Source organism: Anolis sagrei, chromosome 4, assembly GCF_037176765.1.
Source record: "Anolis sagrei isolate rAnoSag1 chromosome 4, rAnoSag1.mat, whole genome shotgun sequence".
NCBI lineage: Eukaryota > Metazoa > Chordata > Lepidosauria > Squamata > Dactyloidae > Anolis > Anolis sagrei.
This window is the reverse complement of record NC_090024.1, coordinates 157348311-157372962: the sequence shown is the minus strand read 5'-3', so window position 1 is coordinate 157372962 and position 24652 is coordinate 157348311. Positions and strand designations below refer to the sequence as shown.

Sequence of the window (24652 nt, the reverse complement as noted above, 5' to 3'; positions counted from 1 at the left end):
CTAGAAACTTAAACTTTGGTTTTCAGACTAGCAATTTTATGAATACTTGCTATAGTCTCCTTTCACCTTCTCAGTATAGTAATAAAGCTGATGGTCTATGTTCTTTTTTCACCTTATATTTAGCATAAAAATATAATCTTACCCTTGGATGGTCTATATGTGTTTCCATGTTGTACACACAGGGATCTATGTTCAAAGTCAGTGTTTCAGTAATAACAAAAAAATAGTCCATAATATTTTATAATATTTAAATAAAAATAAAAATGTAAGAAATGAAATACCAGCATAAAGCATTCTAAACATAATTGTAAAACACAGGGGACATGAAGACTGCAGAAGGAACTTTGTTGTGTGATGTGTAGCTGACTAGAGGTGTTTCCTTTCACTTCAGAGAATGTAAGATATGAGAGCAGGAAGGTTTTTCAGGAAGAGAGAAAAGTTCCTGGGGAAGAAAGTTGTTTTAAATACTCTTCTGTGTTCTCTTCAAAAGGGAAGCAGACCTGGAAGCTCATACTACCAACTCCGGAAGAGATCATCCACAGTTGAGAGAACAGTTGTGGCAGTTCTTTCCCACATTCCTTAGGGCTGCTTAAGAGTTGGGTTCCCTGAGGGCAATGCCCAAGCATCCGTTAGGGAACTGCAGTTCCAGCTCTGAACATGAGCCCCATCCTTACATACCACAGTCCTATTTCATATATTCCTCTCAAAAATTCTCTTCTATATTTAAAAATGGTCCATACTTAGACCTACTGTACCTCCAAAACACACACACTCCTTTGTTATGTTCATGCAACAAAACATCCAAATGTAGGAAAAGTTCTAAAAATAAATACTATTTGGATATTTTTATTTGTTTGGTTTTAACTGTACCATGATCTTCTTTTAGACAAGTTTGGCCTTAAAGTTTTGTTTTGTTGAAAAGTAAAATTCTCAAGGTCTAATTAAAGGCATGGCCTTATTGACATATTGACTTTTAACAAATCTAAATTAGTGATTTGTTTGGAAACATGATAGACAGACCAATTCACTTTCAGCTTTTATTTTTCTAATATTTCACGTTGCAGTATCATTATATGTCCTTATAGCATTACATGACTAGTTAGAGCTACACACACACACATCTTTCTCAGTATACTAGCTATTTTCTTACTTGTATTTTGCACATTCAGCCCCAGAGATAAGGCAGGGTCAGCAACTTACTGCTCAGAATTTAGCTTGTTCTACTCTAATAATGCTTCTTTGATGTAGCTCCAAGAAACATCTAGACAACTGCAAAAATGCATAGAATATATTATTATTGTATTGTACATAGAGTATAAGAAATGTACAGTATGATCCTTGTATCCATGGGAAATATGTTCCCAGACAGCGTGGATATGCAAAACAGCTGATAATAGCAAACTCTATTGATATGAAGAACTTCAAGAATACCATAGTCATGCTGGAGGATGTATTTTGATGAATGTGGATAAATGAAAACACAGACATCAGTCCTGTGGATATTGGACTTTACTTCCCCACTCCTTGGTCACAGAGTAATGGTGACAATGATAGTAAAGGAATAACAATCTGATTTGGGAAGGGGAGAGGAGGTGATACTGGTGTAACATTTAGTATGGCAGCAGAGGTGGCCCTAGGTAATTTTCAATGGTAAGCAAACAGTATTTTGGCGCACCCCCCCCCCCCAACCAATCATTGATATATATATTCTGTTCGTTGTGAGAGTTCTGTGTGCCATATTTGGTTCAATTCCTTCATTGGTGGAGTTCAGAATGCTCTTTGATTGTAGGTGAACTATACATCCCAGTAACTACACTTGCTGCACTTGCTCCCTTGCCTGGCCCGCTTTGGGTCCGGAGGCATGCCTGAAGACCCCGGCATGTGCACCAAAAGTCACCTCTTCTCCTGACTTTCTCCTCAGCCATTGGGACCAAGAGAGAGAGAGAGAGAGAGAGAGAGAGAGGTGGAGATGCCCACCTTTCCTGAAGGTAGGCGCAAAAACAAAGGAGGGAGCAGAAGATACCTCCAGCCGGAGGGGCTCTCTCTCTTTTTCTCTCTCTTGGTCCCAATGGCTGAAGAGAAAGTCAGGAGAAGAGGAGACTTTTGGAGTGCACACTGGGGTCTTCAGACACGCCTCCGGACCCGAAGCGGGCCAGGCGCGGCGGCTCCGCCCCTTGGCCCACCCACGGATTGGGGAGAGGAGAGGAGGTGGGTGGAGCGCCGGAGGATCAGGAAAGGGAGCCAGTCATGGGGAAGGGATCGAACGCGGAGAACAATTGAGCGCCGGCTCTGCTCGCGCACCCGGTGGCCGGGTGGAGCAGGAACAAGAGGGGCTAGGCGAGGCTCAAGGGCCCGGCCCCTTTGGGAAGAGGATCGCCCGGCAGTGAGGCAAGAAAGCCGAGGCTCTCCCCGGACTGCTAGGGCTGTTGTGAGCTGAGGGGGCGCTCCTCAAGTGGTGGTCGAGGGGCATTTACAGAGGCGCCTCTGCACCCCTGGCAAAAAAAAGTGTTCTGCGACCGCTTACTTCACGTAATGGACGAGCCACCTCTGTATGGCAGCATACATGTCCTAGAAACATGTAACTTCCTCTCACTCCAGAGCTTTGGAACCCCAGGTCTGAGAGCTGATACCAGTCAAGACTGGTAGTTTCAGCTTCCACTGGAACAGTAAATCCACTCTGAACTTTAAAGGAGCTGCACAAGATGCTGCACCTATTATAGAAATAGCTCTCAATCTCTTGAACAGTTCATTTAAAGTTCAGACAGTAACCCAAAGCAGACTTATTACCCTGCTAACTCCCAGCGTAAGTTCCTGAGAAGATTGCATCTGATACAACAGAATTTGTTTACAAGCCAGCCTCCACAATTTGCAATTTTTATTATTCATGGGTTTGTCACAGCTTCAGGGGTGGTGCAAATGGCTATTTCAGTCATTATCCACCCTCCTACAGAAGTATACAAACCAGCAGACTTTGAAAGAGGTGACAAGGTGTGTATGTATATGTGTGTGAGAGAGGGGGGTGCTATGCCTCCCCTAAAGCCATGGAGACTGGAAATTTCAGTCACAACCCCCCGCCCCCCCAAAAAAAGTCTGCAGGTTCATTGAGACTGATGACTGAAATTGCTTCTACTCCACTCCATTCGGATTTGGGGAACGCACAGAACCTGCTGTCTATGCAAGGAAGCCTTTCCCACCCACAGAGATATTTGTGGTTCTTCTACATTTGCAGGGGTTCCCCATCTCTAATTCATGTGAAACTAGTGGGCAACTGTATACATTTTGTTTTAGTATTCATCTTTGAAATAAATAAACCTTCTTGGATGACTTAGAAGAAAAACAGTATATAAATAAAGTAAACAAGCAAATACATTCTTCCTCCATTTCAAGCCTCTCTCTTTAATGAAGCTTTGTACCATTTTTCTTTCCCTTTCAGCATCTCTATGGCTATATTATGAGCTTGTATGTAACAGGCCAAATGTGTTCCTAACTAGGAACTCCCATTGTAGACACCAGGATACGTGTTATGTTTTCATTTATGTACTCCAAGGTCACATAACTCTGATAAGGGTTACTGAGTGAGGTGCTTTTACAGGGAGGAAAAACTCTACTTAGACAAAATGTTAAATAGTTGCTTGAATCAAATATGAAGGAGAACAAAAAAATTTCTATTCAAAGCTTTTGGTTACTAATAGCTTGTAGGAGGATTGTGACAGGCATATCTGCCGAACAATGCTGTTTTGTTGTTTAAAGTCTTAATTTGCTGCTGAAGATTAAAAAGTTGCCACTTGAAATATCCTCACCACATGAATTGTGGGAATTTGTTCCTAGAGCTGTACATTCCAGTCTTCTAATTCTAACAATACTTTGACAACAAATGTGTTCAGAAATTCTTTCCCACCCATATCAGAAATTAAAGATGAAATGACTAGTGCATGTTTAATTTGATGAATATTTAAATTCTTTCCACCCTTTTGAAAACTTAATTATGATTCTTAGCAGTTCTACTATGCCTGAATTTTCTTGCTTTATTTTCTTTCTTATTGCTTTGCATTTTTCTTTGCAAAATATGATAAAAGGGAAGAACCAACTTTTCCAAAAAAAAAAGGGGGGGGGGTTCACCCACCCCCATATTGTCTTAGCTGGATCAAAAAAAATTAAGTGTAGTCTACAGTAAAGTCCATATGTTGTAGAAAACTCTGTGTTGTCCCCTACTGATTAGAATTACAAACCAAATTATTACCTGAAATTCCTAGCAGCAATGTAGTGCAGTTTAGTTAAGTTCATTGGTACATTTGAGCTATAGAAGCTGCACGGGAAGGAGGAGGAGCAATAATAGAAAGGGGCTCTTGCTCTTACGTTCTCCGACATACCAACTTCTAGGCTACTGTAGATCTTCAATCTCAGTCTTAGGTACTATTTCAAGTACCAAAAATAAGCTAATGTAGTACCTGTACTAAAACATTGACAAACATACAGTGTTCCCTTGCTACATCACGGTTCTTTTATTGTGGACTTGCTGTTTTGCGGGGAGCAGTGAGCAAACACTGTGTAACTGCTCCCCATTCCTTCCTCGCCAGGCTGCGTGCTCAAGGGGCCTCCAAGATGGGGAGCAGTGGAGGTGGTGAGGAGAAAGCAGCCACTGTCAAGTGGGTGGAGTGCCTCTACCCTGCCTTGGGGCCCCTTGGGTGCCCAGCCTGGCGAGGAAGGGGCCTCTGAGGTGAGGAGCAGCAGAGGTGGTGAAGAGGAGGATTCTGCCATGAAGTAGGGACACTCTGCCCACTCAAGTGAGCGGAGCATCCCTATTTCATGGATTTTCACTTATTGTGGGTTGTCCTGGAATGGAACACCCGCAATATTTATTTACTACACTTTTATCCCACCTTTTTCAGCCTGAAGGTGACTCTGGGCGACGTACAGTGAGGGAATGCTGTATATTCTTTGCTACAAATGCATATGCCCTTGGGATTAGTATTATTCTCTCTATTCTGTTCACCTGTCTTTGACATTTTCCTCTTCCCCCTCATTATCCAAAAGTATTTCTTTGAACAAACCTTCTTTTGAGCTAAGCAGGCACATTTCTCATAGGGTCCATCTACATGGGTCACAAACCCTGAAATGAGCCAGAAGTTAGTCTCGCGCATCCATGTAACATCCAGAACCTTCCAGCCCCCAGTGTGGAGCAAAACAGTTTGACAAAAATGACACAGTTAAGGGATGAGGGGAGGCAAACTTGGCTTTGATGAATTGGGCAGTCATAATAACACAGAAAAAGGGAGCATAGTCGCCCTGGGGTGGTCTAGACTCGAGTATTGCCACTCCAGATTAGCTCCACATTAAAAGGCCTGTGTAAATGGACCCTTGGTATCCTGCCTTCCACACTCTGCTTCTTCCCTTTCTAGCCTCCTTCTGTATCTATCCTATTCTGTCTTTCTTGTGCAGTTCCTCTTTGTCTGGTTCTAACTAAGTTTAAAGCTCAACCAATAAACTAAGAGAATTCTACCTCCCTCAAGCTAGAAGTTGATGCAGATTGACACAATTTTAACTGCTTGGGATTTATAATTTGGTGAGATACCAGAAACCTTGGCAAAGAAGGCTGAATATCTTGTAAAACCGCAACTCCTTTAAGTCCATAGCATTGATCCATGGAAATTAAAGTGTCAAGTAATTTCTTCCACTTTCAACTCCCTCTGCATTCATGGCTGCCACCACAACTATTACTACGCTTCTTCCTAAATTCATTCCTCAATTTAATCTGGTTGTAAATGGCATACTACAGCTCCCATTATGTCAAGTATTAACCAGCAAATTGAAATGATGAGAGTTCTAGTCCAATGACCTCTAGAGAACCATAGTTGGAAACTACTACCTGACAGCCAAACAATGTACCACAGTAGAACATTTCTACATACCTCCATCTCCTTCTTCAACACAAACAACAAAATCCAGTACTCAATGAAAAGATATAAAAGCTTTCAGGCTTCTAACTTTCCAGATTTCACCCCCCCCCCCCCCACACACACACACACACGAACACACAGAAACAACCTAATGCCTAAAAACTTAGCATCACTTTTTTTAAAAAAAAAAGAAAACACCTTCAGTCATCCTGACCTCCTTTCCCTTGAGCTTAAATTGGAATTTTCCACCTGTGATGTGAAACATAAGAGATAAGCATTTTACATTTCATTTTCCTTTGTCTGTTAAATGTGTATTAGGTTTTATATATATTTTTAATATGGATATAAATGGGAGAGTTTTAAAAGGAAGATAATTTGCAAGCTAAGTGAACATGCAGCTATTTGGCTTGGCTCTTTAGACATCAGAACACCGTAATCCGAGGAGCATTATTTCCCGCTGTGGCTAAAGAAAAAGCAGTTTTGCTTCTTTGCCATTTTAACATTTCTCTAATAATAAAGATCATTGTCTTTGAGTTTTTCTATCATAGCTCAATACCCTTTGCTAAAGTGACTAAAATGATTAGAACCTCAAGGAAGTTGAGATTGTTGAAATTTCTTCTTTCTGCAAATAGTTTTAATGTGCTGGCTTTAAACTTGGCACATAGCACATTAATCCAGTCTAACTCTTCTATCAAACTGTCTGAGTTTCCTTAACAGATTCCCCTGAAAACTGTGTCAAAAACATAAATCACTGGATTAAACTTGTTGGAAATGATGAAAGCTGAATTCATGTATATACATGTGGTGGTACAAATGGACCCTTTTATAATTTAACTTGAATGAAAGCAATACATTTGAAACAGGTTTAACTGATGATATTGGTAATCCACAACAGATTTCATAAATGTTGTTGAATGAACATTGGTTTTGTTGGGTAATCCCCTCGATTAAAGACGGGAAAGATAACTCAAACAATATGCTAAGCAGCAAAATAATATCATTTTAAAATATTACTTTAAGTTTTCAAAAAGTACTTTCTATGGCACCTTTAATGACTGAACAAATTAAAATATAAAGAATGTGCACTGTTCTATTCTGGTGGCTACAGTCTGAAGGTTTTTGTTGTAATGAGTAAAGAAAGTGGATCAGTTGTGTATGGGTATGTGTTTTACACTTTAATTATTTTCGGATGTCTGCCTAGTCTTACTGAAATGCAGAAAGTTTGGAAATAGGAGTCTTTCTGGAACTTTTTTTACTTTCTTTTTCTTACTGATTTGGCCTTTGCATGCAGTGAAGATCTAAATCTACAAAAGGATGTCCCTTATCTATTGAAAACAAGTATAGACAAAATACAGCCATGAGAATACATGTGTCTTTTGTAGATGTTTGTGTGGCTCCTAACTTCTCTGGACCACCTTTCTACTTGCAAATATAAGAGTGAATTTCAAATTTTGGAAGCCTCTAGTAGGCTTGTGCATGGATTTGGATTGGTCGGTTCCCTTTGGCCAGTTTGGCTTGTTGAGTTGGCCTAATGGTAAAAGCTCAGTCACCATGTTGTTGGTTTTTTTGTTTTTTGTTTTTTTGTTTTTTGCCCGATCTGGCCTACGTGGCTGCAGGATATAGCTTCTTCCCTTCTATTTGGAAGCACATGGCACACGCTTCTTTTAGCCTATTGCTCAAACTCAGACTCCCTTGAAGGGAAGAAAGGAAAGGGTCCCAGGAAGCATTCTTCCTTAGTCCCATTCTTCCAACCCAGACTCCTTTGAAGGGAAAGATTGAAAGGATTCCAGGAAAGGTGCTTCCTTAACCTTGTTGCTCAAAGCCATGCTCCCTTGAAGAAGAAAAAAACAAGAAAAGAAGCCCAGGAAGGATGCTTTCTTAACTCCATTCCTCAAACCAGGCCCACTTGAAAGGAAGAAAGGGAAGGATCCCTGGAACGGAAAGGGGAGCCTCGTAAGTTTCCCATTCTCACCAATGAGCCGGATCTTCCCAGATCTTTTGGCTGCTTAGCCGAAAACAGATTTTCCCATTAGCCAATTTATTGGAAGGCTCCTGAAAATGGATCTAGGTACTCAACAGGTTTGGATACCAAAACGGATCTCCCTCCAGCCAAATTGCACAAGCCTAGCTTCTAGCAATGGTGATTCAATTTTTAATCAGGTCACAAAGAACCCTGCATCTTTCCAATTCTTATTGACCAGGTTCTACATCTTTAGTTTTAAGTCTGGGTGTTCTAGGTAGTCATGGACACCCACAAGCAATGCTTAGAGGTTGTATTCTGCGAAATTAATTGCAATATTGCTGCAAGCTATTTACATATCTCTTCTGCAAATTTATCAACAATACAATTCAATTGCATCTACCTCTTTAATGATCTTCCCTACTTTAAGTCATTCAGTCCTTGTAGCCCATGCTTAGATATAATGGATGTAATGTAAGTCTGTTAGTTTTATATGAAAATTCCTGGCTGTTCAGCACACTTATGTACTCTGCCAGTTAACCTGTTAGCTGAAATATACAAGTTAGTCCATTGATATTGCCCTTTTATTTCTTATGAAGCTTTCTGAAAGCATGCTATTGTTCTGATGCAGACATGTGTATATATTTCTCTCCATAGACACTAATAATTGCAATATACCTTGAACTACAAGGACAAACAGGACATTCTCTATGCTGAGAAAAAAAATGGTCACAGATCTGATAAAAAGTCAGCGTTCAGAAGCCAGGAAAAAGCTTCAGTCTCTCAGGACACTCTTCTGTTGACCTTCAAGTTACCGTCAAAAAGTTTACAAACCTCTAGTTCAAATTTACACAGTTGGAACTTTATGTGACTTTGAACTTTCCTCACTTGCCCATTACAGGTGTTAAATTAACATATTATCTGGCAAGACTGTAAATTAGAGTTATAGTTAGAACAGACCTGTTAAACTGGCTGACTGGCCATGGCTGACTTGTCCCACTCTAGGTATAGATCCATTCCAGGATATCACAAAAGAATGGGTTACTTTGTCCTTGCCTTGCTTTCACTTTTTGAGGAGGAGGAGTCTTAACATTCTATCTACCATTATTTCCCTACTCTGGATCTTTTAGTATTCCTTTAAAAATTAAACATGATTTTTAGATCTGTTGGGGTGGCTCTTTTTTCTATCCCACCACTGTCATGGATGGGAACAAAAAAGTGATCCTTCTTAATCTCTGGAATTCCCTTTCTTTTTGCAAAGACTTTTTTGTTTCAAAAGGCATTGGATAATTCATTGTGCAAGGCCTATCCCAGCTAAACCATGAGCTGGATTTTTCTGGTTTTGTGTGCCAATGTGTGTATGTTTTTGCATTTAATGGCGTACATTTTACAGGTTTTAATCTATGTGATAATCTAATCTCATTTTAACTTTTGCATTTTGTGAATTTTTAAGTATTTTAATCTGTTGTAAACTTCCTTCAATAATGAATTTGGGGGAAAGTCTGAAACAAACTGCAACATTTCCCGAAGGATAAATCAGGTCTTCATCTTCCCAAAACATCTTTTATTTTGACTTTTTAAAAGCTAGTATCAAACTAGAGATGATGCTAAATATGTTCCTACATTTTCTGAATATATTTTTAAATGAATAAAAGTTTGGGTGGTGGGGGTGGCCATCAGGCTTAAACTGAAGTAGAGAAAATGCAGGTTAAAGAGTGTTGAATTTTCATTTTTGTCCTTCCAGATCTTTTAGTTGCACCTCGAGAGGAAAGCATCTTTTGACTCTATGAAGGAAGTTGTCCAAAGAAATCCACCTGCACAGGTATACTACAGTTTGGGAATGTGTGCAGAATAATACATTATTGTGATTAAAGATAAAGTTAGGAATGGTAATAGTTTTCAAATAAGTCAGATTTCATAGTTGCAACCTTTGGGCTCCTGTCATATATCTTGCTTTTTCACCCTCAGGATCCCTATCTGGATGTGGCCTTTAAGGGGACCAATATACTGATCAAATGGATGAGCTGGTTGTTGGATTCAGTGTGCCCAGTCATCCTTATTCATTATTACATTAAAATATCTTGACAGAGATGTAGAAAACATGAATAGGTTAGTCTATAACAAATAGTACAGATATTTAACTTATGCTGGTTCCAAACACACAGTACACAATAACACATCAGTTTCAAACACAGGAGAACTTCTTCCTGAATGTTTTTCAGCTTATTTAGATGTGTCCCATTCTCTTTTTCCTACCTGCCCCAACTCTATTTTTAGTTGGTCCTACCAGTTTTTCCAATAGGGTCTACACAGCCTTCCCTTCCACATCAATAGTATTTCATGAGCTGTAGTGAACCGGCTATATCAGGCTTGCCCACCTTCTCATTTCACACTCCCACTATATGTGTAGTTATTACTAGTGACTCTACACTGGCCTGCAATCAGTAAAATGATGTCTCTTTGATAGCAGAGTATTTTGTGCCATTATTTGTGATTAAACTGAGGAAGAAAGACATGAAATATGAAATAATACTTGCGAAGATTTTAATTGCAGATTTGTGGCCAAATATTTTGATCCAATTCAACTGAAGCTCATGACTTTTATGAGGTTCTGGCTTCACATTCTGAGTATTATTACCTATTTTGGGCTCTGGAATTAATACAGCTCTCTATTAGTTAAACTTCAATCTTTGGAATCTCAGTTTTTCATTAAACTTAGACCCTCTTTGTTGTCTGCCTTGGATTGAGCTAATTCTTTAATAAGTATGTTGGCACTTGATTCAACAAAATGTGAAATGATAATTTACAAATAGTTCAAATATGGTTGTTACAGTAACTGACTACATAAAAAGTGATATTCCAGGAATCTATATGTCTATATAGTTTTAATATATAATATCAACACACATCTAAAGAAGCGTATATTCAAAAGTAACTTAGGAAGTATCCTTCCTGTTTCACCAATTGTTGCAAGAGATCAATTTTATGGTGAAGCTAAGTTTCAATTAAGGAAACTTCTTGGATAGCATGGAGAAAGGTAAAAGCATAGGACTACACCAAAACAAAGCAAGGTGTGGTTGGTTGTCACCCATATTCCTCACAAAATATGTAAATCACAGATCAGTTCTGCCCCTAAACAAGAATGATCCTGTCTGCAACAGCTTCCTAGGTTCCAAGCTATTGTCATAAAGACCCATAGTAATAAAATAGGAGGGGGCTTTCTTGGTGGTTCCTCTTTCACAAGATGCTAGGTTGGCCACCTCCTCTCTTCTCCTTCTAACAGCAAATAAAGTACTTTTTATTCATATGGGCTTATGGCAATTGAACAAAAGGACCTTTTAATTGGAGGATTGCATTTTTATTCTTGTCTTTACAAGCCCAATACAGTCTAGAGGCTGAGAGTTTCTCATTCCTATCCTCAGCCATCCAGATAAACAAGGACTTACTAATATACGGTTAAAGTTTTGTTTTGTGTGGTAAACCACAAATTTGCATCCTTCCAAAAATATAACTTTCTCTGGCTTATGGTTCATGTAATCTAGCACAGAATACAATGTTAGAACAAAACATAATGAAATGGCAAACTTCTGAAATACTTAGCTATACTTTTATTTCTAATTTCAAGAGCTCTTTTCTTTTCCCTTCTTGCCTGCTACTAATTCCAGCAAAGGTTGTCTTCTCCTGATTGTCTTGAATCATGTTAAGGACATCTAGGCTTGTTGTTTTCACATTATTAGGTGCTTAAAGAAAAATGTAACTGCATCAGGATTACAAAGAACTTTCATTAGATGCAAATACATTCTCATAATATGAGGGGAAAGAAGAGGAAAGGGGGAAGAGAAGGAGGAGAAATGATTTCCTTCTCTTTCTACTTCAGTTTTACTGTCCATTTTTGGGTTAAACCCAATGTTAGACCTATCTAGAACAAATCCATTACATTATATATTTCATTATTTATATGCTTTTTTATTTTTTTATTTTTAAAAAAACTCAGAATGGTTCACAATGAAAACAGATAAACAAAAACATGAAGAGAATAAGTGGAGGGAAGGAGGACTCCACTTACAGCAAGGCCCTGCAAAAAGCAAGTACCCTGGCCATTTTCCTGGCTATCAACTCACTTTCTATCCTTTTTAGCCAAGTAGATAGAAGGAGAGAAGGAAATCTCCCAGCTGTCCCCTTACGTTTTTTTTCTTTCATTTTTTCGGTGTTGGATACAGCTGACAGCCAATGCGGCTGCTCCTCTAGTGGCCATTTTCTGGGCATCCACTCGACCACACATTGCCATTGGTTGGCTGAAAGATGATCTTTGGAGTATCTGGCATGTTTGTATTTTACAGGAGCCTTTTAAATGAAGTCCTCCATCTTTTTATCTCTTTTATTTCTCCTAAGCACTCCCTGAGGAAAAGCTCTGCAGGTGATGGATGTGTGACTAGCTCCCTTTCCCTAAATGCAGAAGTGGGTAACCTATGGTGAAAAGTTTTGTTTTCTGGAGTATTTATCCTACCTACTTCAGAATTTTTGATTTGAACTACGTACTTCAGGATTTTCTAGTATGAAACCATTACCTTGAAATATAATGATACAACCCAGATGCAGTCTGAGTCAGACCTTGCCTCCTATTGTTAACACAGATTAGTGGTGGTGCATTCAAGTTTCTGTCAGATTTCTTTCCTTCCTGGACATACTGAGAATTGGGACTGGGGTATTTTGTATGTAATATAGATACTTCACCAATGAGCTATAGTACCTTCCATAGAATTTTGCCACAGCCACCCTCTCACTATGAGAGTGATGAGAACTTTACACAGTATTCTAAGTTTTTGCATTTCACAGTTGTAATGAAGGCATTATCAGAAATGCCACATGAATTCCAGTGGTTTGTATAATAATTCTTCACTTCCCTTTTTGAGAAAGTATTGCAAACCTTCTGGTTTCACTGAGCTCTCTAGTGTGGCTCTAGGATCTCTTTTTCCCACATCTTCACATACTTTTGTGACTCAGCAGAAAAAAAATGAGAAATTGAGCTGAAAAATTTCAGACTAAATGGACAATTTAATTACATTTCTTTTTAACTAAGGTAATTGACCTAAACTGGAATTTCATTCATAACTTAATTCTGGAATTATAGGTAAAGGTAAAGGTTTTCCCCTGACATTAAGTCCAGTCATGTCTGACTCTGGGGTGTGTTGCTCATCTCCATTTCTAAGCCGAAGTGCCGGCATTGTCCATAGACAACTCCAAGGTCATGTGGCCGGCATGACTGCATGGAGCGCCGTTACCTTCCCGCCAGAGTGGTACCTATTGATCTACTCACATTTGCATGTTTTCGAACTGCTAGGTTGGCAGAAGCTAGGGCTGACAGCGGAAGCTCACGCCGCTCCCCGGAATCGAACCTGCGACCTTTCGATCAACAAGCTCAGCAGCTCAGTGCTTTAACCCACTGTGCCACCGGGGGCTCCTGGAATTATACCGGCAGCTAAATTAATTAAATGAGAACCAGTACCAAAATGCCAACAAATGTAATATTTCCCAACTGGTGCTTTATCCAAAGTCAAGATATTATGGATTCATTTATGATTTATGTTGGTCTCCCAGAATTGGAGAATGATAATGCTTGGATCACAAGATCCAAGCCACATATTGGGGGTCCTTCCACACAGCCATATAACCCAGAATATCTAGGCAGAAAATTCAAAATATTTGCTTTGAACTGAGTCCACACTGTCATATAATCCAGTTCAATATGGATTTTATACAGCTGTGTGAAAGGGGTCTAAATTAGGATTACCATATGTTAATTGATACTTATATGATAGTAATTGATTTATTGATATGCCAATTAATTCCAAGTTTGAAAAAAAATCAATACTTGTAGGGCAATTAAAATGATGTGATCTCAATTGCAACCTGCGTTCTACAGCCAACACTGCATAAAGTCTCCTTATGCTGACGCTCTTAACATTGAAACTTTTGCTGGAATGTGCAAAGAAATCAGTAAGCTAAACAAAGAGCTTGGATAATGAGATGGGTTTATAAGAAAGAGAGAAAGGCTAAGCAAGAGAAAAGATTTTAGTTAAGTGGATAGGAAATGTGTTTTCAAAAATGCATGCAGCTGTGTCTTTCTCTTCCAAACTCAAAACAAAGTGATGTGGCATTTTTCAGCTTTTTTTCCCCCTTTGGTAAAGCTTTCAACTTTAATTTAGAATTGAAGGCAAATGTTTGAGTTGCTATAAATTTATATTCCCTCTCTCTAACATATATGCAATTGATTTGGTATTAACTAAATATATGAACTCTTTCAAATAGTTTCTCTACGTCTGCCCAAAGCTTGCCATTTTTTCATTTTCTAACATTGCATGATAGACACAAAAACTGAGCAGGAAAGTGGTTGAGGTGAAGACAATATGTTAAAGAATAAGATGGTACACTTCTGTTCCATATTTACCACACAGAAAAATATTTCATTCTTTTTCTTTGTCTCCTGGATCCTGAGTGCTGTATATTTTCATTCCAGAAACATACTTAACTGTACATTAGATATTTTCTCTGAGACAATTCTCGTAACATTTTCTAATTACCAAATGGTACTTACTATCCTTCCCCCATACTGTTTTCAGAACAGAGGGAGCTGTTGCAGTTCGGCAGAGGCCATGAACCTGCCTGATGAAGCACAGATGAATATAAAGTACTCCACTGAGCTTAACAGCCTTTATTAATGTGCAGCTCCAATAGGCATTTTTAAAATTCATTGAAAGGTTAAAGGACATACTTTCAACTTTTGTTTTGCATTTTGTTTGGTGAGATTAGTTTTGTACATTTCCACAAAGAAAGTCTGAAGAGATATCAGCAAATTACTTTTCCATTAATTACATCAGCAGCATACGGTGGATTTTCCAAAAAGGAAAAAAGAAACCTTGGGCTGGCCATCAAGATTTAAACTAGGTTTAAATTTGAACAACATTACCAGACAGAATGAGAATTTCTCTGTACATTATTACTTGAAGTTCACTTAACACATACACAGCCAGACTAAAATAATTCAAGTATTATTTCAAATTTGGTATTTTCTTTACAGTGCAGAATGGAAGTGTCAAGTAAAGAATTAATCTGTCAGCATAACAAACGCCAATAATTTTATACCAAGAAAACCAGAAATGTAGCATCCAGACCAGAGCAGAAAAGTCACCTTTTAAAGACTATAGTTCTCAGAATCTTGATTCAAATGCTACCTCAGTAACATAGTTTAGCCACTGAGAAATCAGTTATGCATTATTCGGGTTCCATATTGGAGAAATAGATGTTATTTCTCCTAGAAACATTGGATAGTTGCTTTCTACTCCAGCATCAATAGTCTGAAAAATTATCATGTTAACATGAAAAGAAACAGAGCAACTTGGTTCGTTTAACTGGTTTGATATTTATATATATTACTGCTGTGAAATGAAGATCCAGACACACAAAAAATATGGTGAAACATACAATCTTATGGAGCTAATATCGAATTGGATGTTTGGGCTAGCCTCTTTGAAGATTTTGCACTTACAGTATGTTATTTGCATGCTCCTAATAGCAACTACTTCTTGTTTCTTTTGGACAAAATGAAATCTTAGATTCTGAACTCCAAAGACAAATTCAACACCATGACTGCACAGTAGCCTCTCTGTTATCTGAACTTCAATTATCCAGAATGCCCTACTATCAAAACTTACTTTTATGCCTTTCGTGTAGCCTGGCGTTATCATTATCTTATGTAAACAACATTCCCAATTACTTGAATTTCTGATTAACTTCAGACCTTGAGCAACTTCCCAACCCATTAAGACAAATACAATATATACATTTAAATGTTATCCTTATTTGTGTTCTTCAGGCTTGTAGTAGTCTAATCTGAGGGCCCAGCATAGAATTCCCTTTGTCTGTAGCAGCTGAAATCCCCCTGATTGAGACATTTATATGCTAGCTTGCATTTTGACAGGAAATACTTCAAGTCAAGATTTGAACTAATAGGGTGAGGTCCAAAAGCAAGTTAATAATGAACAGTCCTGTAAGTGTTCTTGAGATAAGACATCCCTGGGTTGTTTTCCAGAGCTGAAGCATGCACCAAGTATAGTCCATTTGCCCATTCTGAGGCATAGCCTTGTGCACCTGATAGCCATTGCACCAGAGGTGCCCACTCAATTGCCGTAATGCAGTGTCCTAAAGACTAAGACATCTGTTGCAAGATAGAGTAATTTTATCTCCAGTTTTTGCTCACACGGAGATAAAGATAAACCTTTCATACTGTTGCAGCAAAGCTTTAATTGAGTATTCATGAAATAATTGATGTGTGGAGCTGCCCTTGGGATTGATCCCTCTGGCTTGCCATCTGTGGTCAAATGCAGGGTAAGGACAATTGCTTGAGAGAAAAAGGAGTTATCACATAGAGCAGTTATGGAAGGCGGTGGTCACAAACTCATCATGACAGAGGTGGGATATCATGTTGAAGGCTTTGCTGAAGGAATTAATGCTGGTCTCTTTGAAGAAAGGCAATATGGAGTCCAGCAAGGTGTTAATATTGGATTAAGATAACACAGAAGAAATTGCTTCATACCAGTAAAAAGACACAAGTTCTGGAGTTCTTAATAAAGATGATTGAAGATCCAGTCTACAAGAGACTTCAAAATGACCTAGAGAAAATTAGAGGATGATTCAAGTAGGCTTGTTCATTGCTGCATATTCTACCTGATGTTCGACTTGGTTCTGGAGAATCTGCCCTCATATTCTGAAAACCACATGAACAGAGAACAAACAGTAAAATCCTGGACAGACAAATTAAGCACACAAAAATTATTTCTATAGATGAGAGAGAAGAAAGCTAACATTTCTACAGGAATAAAGTCTATGAATATGAATATTTGATATTGCAGAAAATAAAAAAAAAAGTTCAGTATGTGAATGCTTGTCCCTCAGTTACATACTGTCTGCTGAGCAGGTGGCACTGTATTCTACTGAACAAAGATGAAACAACAACTATGCTTGACAGCAGCATCACAATCCAGTGAGTCATGTGGGAATATAGCACAAAATATAGAAGAGAATTTGATTCCAGTTTGAGCCCAACATTATTTTAACATGATGGAAGGCCATAGTTTGATACTGGGCTTCAGGTATTGAACTTTACAACAATAAGAACAAATATGGAAAGCAACTACAAGGACACAAATCTCAACACTTCCCAATGTAATAAAAGGAACCTGTAACCTACAAACAACTTCTGGTGATGCAAGGAATGAACATACTATGTGCCCCCTCTCTCTAGTTGTGCATCTACACTGTAGAACTAATTTATTTATTTATTTACTTTATTTATATACCGCTTTTCTCAGCCCTCAGGTGACTCAAAGCGGTGAACAACATTGATACAAAACATCACGAGACAAGTATAGGGCAATTAAAAACAATTGTAACATAAATCATTAAACATCAGTATAACACAGTTTGACATCATTTTAACTGCCATGGCTCAATGCCATGGAATCCTGTGATTTTGTAGTTTGATATGGCACTAGCACTGCCTGGCAGATAAGACTAAAGAGCTTAAAAAACTACAACTCCTAGGATTCTATAGTATTGCACCATGGTACTCATAATGGTGTCAAACAGCATTAAATCTACAGTGTAGATGTCCTCTATGTCTATATATAAACAAACACAATTAGCATTTGTAAGGAACATTTCAAGTCTTTAAGGTATTTTACGTGTATTATCTCAATAATCTTGTAACCCTGTTCATACTTAGGCCACTGATATCTATTTTGTAGAGTTTGTAACCTATAAGATAGGATTAGTCAGGAGAAATGAAATAGACTTTTAACAGAGTGATAAATATTCTAGAACCTGTGCCTACCTTCCTGGTACATCATAAAGGGAGAAAATTCTTCTTCTCTCAGTAAGACTATACTCTGTTGTCTATAGATTTAAAAAGTGTGGAGATAGGGAGGTTGAGAAGACTCTTTGTGCAAGCGGTTTTTCCAACCAGAGATGTGTAGAAATCTCACTAAAGCACTTGTTCTTGATTAAGCAGGTGCCTTGACATGTCAAGACATCATGTTGAGAGTTCATTAACCTCCATGAAATTCCTCACCTTCAAGATAACAAGTGGTGTGTTTTCTTTTTCTGTTAAGATTTTCTTAACTTGTGCAAAATATCCCTATGCAAAAGTACTTTATTTTCTCTTTGTGCATACGGTCTGATTCACAAAATATGCAAACAAATCTAGTATTATTTTGTTAAAAGTCTATGTAGCAAGGCAGCAAACTTGCATTATTTATTTTATTTTAGTTATTTGTTGTTCTTATTGATACCATACCTTTTCCCTAATAAGGAGGTTATGTATTGATACACTTGGTGCAATGGGTGAGTGTTTCAGCAATTGATACAAAAACCATTTTTGTGATTGAAAAAACATCCTTGTGACTGACAGAAAATATATTGCTGTCCTGTAGGCAAGGAGAAAATGTTGAGGCTTTCCATTTTCATACCTGAGAACAAGGCCAGGGAGGATTAACTAATAGAACATCCAAATAATGTATCCTTCACTGAAACAAAGGGTTTGCTAAAATATACAAGGGTATGTAAAATAAAGGAGTTGCTCAGATATGGCAGGCGAGAAGAGTTTTGATGATAGAAGATGCAGCTTTTTTTGTTCATCATGTTATCCGTTGAATTCTAATGCAAGACTAAATGACCAGAGATCCATCACACCTCATTTAAATTATTGTTCATAAGCAAAACTGATCCAAGACATTTAACGACAAATTATTTTATACAGTAGAAGAGACCAACCAGAATGTTTTGGCACCTAAGGCAGGAGGTTCAATGACCTTCTCTTTCCATCATACTGGCAGTAGATATGAAGTAATGATAAACTAAAAATTGAGAATTTACTGTCTGTCATGATGCCCAGAGTCTACCTGCCATGCTTTGCTTAATGTTAAGGCCAAACTTGCCTGTAAGTAACTGTGTTCCCTTTGCACATTTTTATCTACCATGACATTGGCCAACACACATTTTGGTGCCCCAAATGTTAGACCTTTTTCTGGGAGTATTTCACCTGCTAATTCCAAAAATTGCACTAGTTTTCCACTATCAGCTCTTGTTTTTGAGAGACAAAATGTATGCCATGTACCAATTTTCATCTGCTCACCCACAGAAAATCACGTTAATCATTTCTAGGAAATTAAGAGTGGGACAATGTAGCACTTAGAACATTCAGTGCACTTTTCTGAATCAATGCCCCAAATAACCTGAGGAACAAGCTTAAAAACCAAGACTTCCTAAGAACTTTTTAAAAAATTGGCTATGTATGTAATCTTTGTGGGAGATGTTTTTAGGATTTTTTCAATGTTTCATCTGCTAATTCTGAGAAGCTTCTGCTGCAATGAAGTGAACTTTCTGTTCATAGTCATAATGCATCCACCAGATAGAATCAAGAACATTAAATATTATTACAATGCTGTTTTTTTAATATCTAAAACAAATTAAACCTACTCTCTTATAAACAGAAAATAAAGGAAATCTGGAGACTCTAAAATAGAGCCATTCTCATTTTATTAAAGTAACTTGAAATTGGTTCACTATGTAGGAGTTTGTTTAAATAGGTATGTATCTTTTAAAAAGAGAAAATAAAGGAACTCACTTTTGTTTTTTGTGGCATTTTAAATTTTAAATTAGACATTGTAATCGGATGTTTCAGAAAATCATGTAGTGTTTTTGCCTGTAAAAGCAATGTCCTTTCTTGTTGGTGCCAAGGAAACCTTTCCCAAAACACTCGTTCCCTGCTCAAGACACTATAGCTGCTAATGAGGAAAACACTGCAAGTACCTCATTGAAATGTTTTCCTTTGTTTATCTGCTGGGAGTTTCCTCTGTAATAGCAAAAGAATCCCTGAGTATCAATGAGTCTGAAAGTGCTCATATTCTGCCAAGAATAAAGTTGTAAAGCTTTGTGTGCCAGCTCTTTAAATTAATCTAAAATAATGCAAAGGGGAATTTGTCATCTTGGAAGGCTTTTTACAGCTTCGTCACTATTGTCTCAATTAATAAGAGAGGTCCATATCATTGACATGGCTTCCCTCTTCTGTAGCCAATTATGACACCAATGGATGGCATTTCTCTGAGGAGCTATGTCGAAGCAGGCAAGAAATCAAAATGTGACAAAATATGTGACTTCACTGTGGATGCAGCACAGGGATGGCTCCAAAATCTGTGAGCTGTGTGTCAGCTTCCAGAGCATCCTTTGTTCTAAGTGCTAAATTGTCCCATTACAGGGCCATCAGTTCATGCTAATTGAAATCAAAGTGCTTCATCCACTTATGTTGATCCCAAGTCCCTTAATTTGAGCAAGAATAAGGAATGCTGTCAAGGTTTAGAATCATGAGCCACACCCCAGAGATGTCCTATCCTCTTACTTAAGTTTCCTAAATGTCAGGATCTGCCTAGGAGACAAAACTTTTTGCTGCTATCCAAGAGCTATCCAAGAATTCACTATGTCAAATTTCACTGAGTATGATACTATGAGGCCCCATCTACACTGCCTTATATTCCAATTTCTGAATCCAGACTATCTGCTTTGAACTGGATTATAGGGCAGTGTCAACTCAGACAATCCGGTTCAAATAAGATGTAATCTGGATTCAGAAACTGGATTATATGGCAGTGTAGATCCAGCCTGTGATTATGCTTTTTCCCTGTCTCATTAAAGAGAAAAGGGGATGAGAGAGAAAGAATCCAGAAGCTTATCAGATGGAGGAAGAATCGGCAGCATGGTCCACTTCATCATTCCTTTAAGCACAGAGCCCACCACTCCCATTATACAATGCACAACTACTTTCAATGGAGCTCCATGCTCAAAGGCGCAGTGAAGTGAGGCATGCCACTTCCACGGCCACAAAGGAGGCTTCCCATGTTCCACCGGGAACAATGGGAGGAAGCTGGATGGGCAGTGTCCCCCCCCCCCCCAGTGGGATGCTCAGATGGGTGAGTCGGGCAATGCAGGGCATGGGGTGACGTGTTCCCCATGTTCCTTGAACTGCCATGGCTCAATGCTACAATATCCTGAGAGTTGTTATTTTGTGTCTTTTCTGACAAAGAGTGATACTGCCTCACCACACCACAACTCCCAGGATTCCATACCATTGAACCATGGAAATCAAAGTGGTGACAAACTGCATTAATTCTACAGTGTAAATGGATGATTGCTGGTCTCAGATTCACATTATATTATCCATGTACACCTGAGACCAATAAAAAAGACTGTAGTGCATATGGGTAACACCACTGTTAAAAGAAAGTGTGACACAAATTTCTTTTTTTCTTCAGCTCTGCTAAGGCAGCTGATTTTCTCTGTAAAATGAAATGTGGCAAAGGTAACTAGTGTTCAGCAGGATGGAGAAGCAGAATCTTGCCCTTTCCAACAGGTTTGGGGGGGAAAGCAAATTTCTGCTGCTTCTCTAGATTGTGCATCTTCTCTCATTAAGAATTGTTGCCATTTTCATCACACTTTGCTATTGTCTCGTCACACAAATCCAAGTTTTTATCTGTGTAATGCTGTAGGGTATGCCACTTCCTAGATGAGCCATATTAAAGCATATATAATATTGCCTTAATATATTTGAGTCCAGATTCAGACTCTGAGAAACCAAATTTCACCATGAAAAAGATCAACACTCACCAGTGCTCACTTCATAGCTTGATACACAAATAGCATATTCATCCTTTCTTGTGTCTTTCAATATTCATGGCAGTATTCTAGAGCGAGCTAGCCCTAATTGGAGGAGCCCCCAGTGGTTCAGTGGGTTAAACCGCTAAGCTGCTGAACTTGCTGACTAAAAGGGAGCAGAGTGAGCTCCTGCTGTTAGCCCCAGCATCTGCCAACCTAGCAGTTGGAAAACATGCAAAATGTGAGTAGATCAATAGGTACTACTCCAACGGAAAGGTAACTGCACTCCATGCAGTCATGCCAATCACATGACCTCTGAGTGTCTACGGACAACACTGGCTCTTCAGCTTAGAAATGGAGATGAGCACCAACCTCAGAGCCAGAGTCAGGGTAAAACCTTTACCTTTACTAGCCCTGTTTGGTACCGTTTACACTCAGGCTCTATGAGAATCTCTCTCTCTCTCTCTCTCTGTCTCTTTGATATGCATAAACATAAAATACTCCTGCAATTTTTTTTAATTTTCCTTCAGTTAACTGAAAGTCTGGCCTTGCCTTTTCTTATGAGATGTTACAACTAAACAAAATTGAGAAAGGGGAAGAAGGAAAAAAATATGAAAGTTCCCATGAAATACATATTTTAAATGATTGTGTTCCAGTATATGCCATGTTTTGTTATAAATACATGAAATTACTGGATTGCTCAGAATTTCTGTTTCTTTTCTTTTTTTTCAAATAACGAGTCATTGCATCATTAAGCACTGAATGAATATAATGTAACTATTGAAACTGCTTAAAATATTTCCTAACCATAAATTATTATCCGAAAATATTTTTCAAGCAGATAAAAAGAGTTGTCAATTCTGCATAGTGAATGCCTCATAAGGGGCTCATTTATGGTTGAAAACTGAATAAAAGCAGTAAATTAAGAACAGACGTAACCATAGAGAAGCTGTAATCCACTGCAGATTTCCTTGGTGAATGAAGTATTGTTGTGTGGATTTATCCTCCTTGCTTGTACAGTTAACCAGTCACATCTGTGGCCAGAGTGTTCTCTGTGTGCATAGACAAGTTTGATTCAGTAACCTTCTCCCCCCACCCCCCAAAATCCCTTCTGACCACATTGGAATAAGCACGTGTTGGTGAACTATGTATTGATAAAGTGCTAAATAAAGTGCCTGTCTGTTTTACTGGATGAGGCTGAGTTGAAGGCCAAGGAGCTCAGTGTCTTTGAATTGTGAACATAAGGAGACAGCAGACGGTTTGATGTTGGTCTAGAGGAAGCCTTGTTTACCAGCACATATGCTATGTGCCAGCATCCCTGTTTGTTCTTCCTCTACATTTACAGGATGGGTGATGCATGAGTTAAATGTGTTCAGGAACAGAAAGAAAGCTTGTACCATAAATATTCATTTACTGCAAGGCAAATACTTAGCTTTATAGGAGTGTAAACTGTAGCAAGTTTGTTTGATTCACTACCTACGCTCATCTCTCCTGCAGTGTTTGCCACTAGTACACATAATAAGTACTCAAGGACTGGACAAGGGCTTGACAGTAGTTGATTTTGCCTCATTGCTCTCATTTTAAATGGCATGATGCTATATCCAATCAGATATCTCCCTTGAATTAACTCTGTGGAATGCTGTGTCCATGAACGCAAACCCCTATTACCCTCTCTTCACTCCTTTATGAGATTTTATCAGATTAGAAGGCACCAAGCAGAGCATTGTATCTTGGACACTGGGTGGGTTGTGTGGTCTTAAGTGCCATCTTATCAATATTGGTCATGTGTGCAATGTGGATTTCATTTCATAGCAAACCACCACTGTTACAGACATTGCCTATGTGGTTCTCACCTTGATACAGGCATGATCCTTCAACATACATCTTTGCAGATGTATGCTGAAGGATCATGCATGCTAAAGGATCATGCCTGTATCAAGCTGAGATCCACAATAGGCAATGTCCGTAGCAGTTGTGGTTTGACTGTGTACCATTCTTGCAGCATGAATGAAATGTAGGATTTAGCAAATTATACAGTTTTGCTGAGATACACATTATAATTTGCTTGGTTAAAGTAGGGGGAAGCATGCCCAGTGTCTCTGAGTCAATACCTCATGTCCTGATACACTGTGGGCTTCATCATCACCCACCCATCAAAACTTCTTCCTTTGTGCTTTTTAATATCTACATGAAATCACTGGGTGAGGTCATCTGGAGTTTTGGAGTTGGGTGCCATCTGTATGCAGATGACGCCCAACTCTACTACTCATTTCCACCAAACTCCAAGGAAGCCTCCCAGACCCTGAACTAGTGTCTGACTGCTGTGATGGACTGGATGAGGACTAACAGGTTGAAGCTTAATCCAGACAAGACAGAGGTACTCCTGGTCAGTTGTGGGGCCGACCAGGGTTTTGGGTGGCAACTTGTGCTCAATGGGGTTACACTCCCCCTGAGGGCACAGGTCTGTAGCTTGGAGGTCCTCCTAGACTCAACACTGTCACTTGATGCTCGGGTGTCGGCGGTGGCCAGGAGGGCCTTTGCACATCTCAAATTCGTGTGCCAACTGCAACCATGCCTTGTGAAGTTTGACTTGGCCAGCGTGGTCCACTCCTTGGTTACATCCAGATTGGACCATTGCAATGTGCTCTACATGGGGCTGCCCTCGAAGATGACCTGGAAGCTCCAACTGGTAAAACAGGCGGCAGCCAGGCTCCTTACTGGAGCAAACTATAGGGAGCATACAACGCCCCTTTTAAAACAGCTTCACTGGCTGCCGATAAGTTGCTGAGCCAAAGTCAAGGTGCAGGTCATGACCTATACAGTAGGGCTGGGCGGTTTCGTTTCGTTAATTCGTAATTCGTTAATAATTCGTTAATTTTTCCAATTACAAAACGATAACGAACCATTCTGGAGCAATTATTTAAAAAAACGAATTTTCAAAAACATTTTGTAAATGCTTCGTATTTCAATATTGTATTCGTTTCGTTATTGTTTTGAGGTTGTTTCGTTATTATTTCCGCATGTCTGGGCCAGTTTTATGGTTTAATTAGTGAAAAAAAATTATAATATCACACCAACAGTCAACAACAGAGGG

At 38.8% G+C, this 24652-nt stretch overlaps 1 long non-coding RNA gene across 1 annotated transcript in view; it reads left to right on the top strand.

The window, feature by feature from the left end:
* LOC137096827 (uncharacterized) overlaps window positions 1-24652 on the top strand; it is a 401635-nt gene that overhangs the window by 264991 nt on the left and 111992 nt on the right. Inside the window, exon 2 of the long non-coding RNA XR_010909753.1 lies at window positions 9602-9679. This is a non-coding gene — a long non-coding RNA (uncharacterized lncRNA). The remainder of the gene's footprint in view (window positions 1-9601; window positions 9680-24652) is intronic.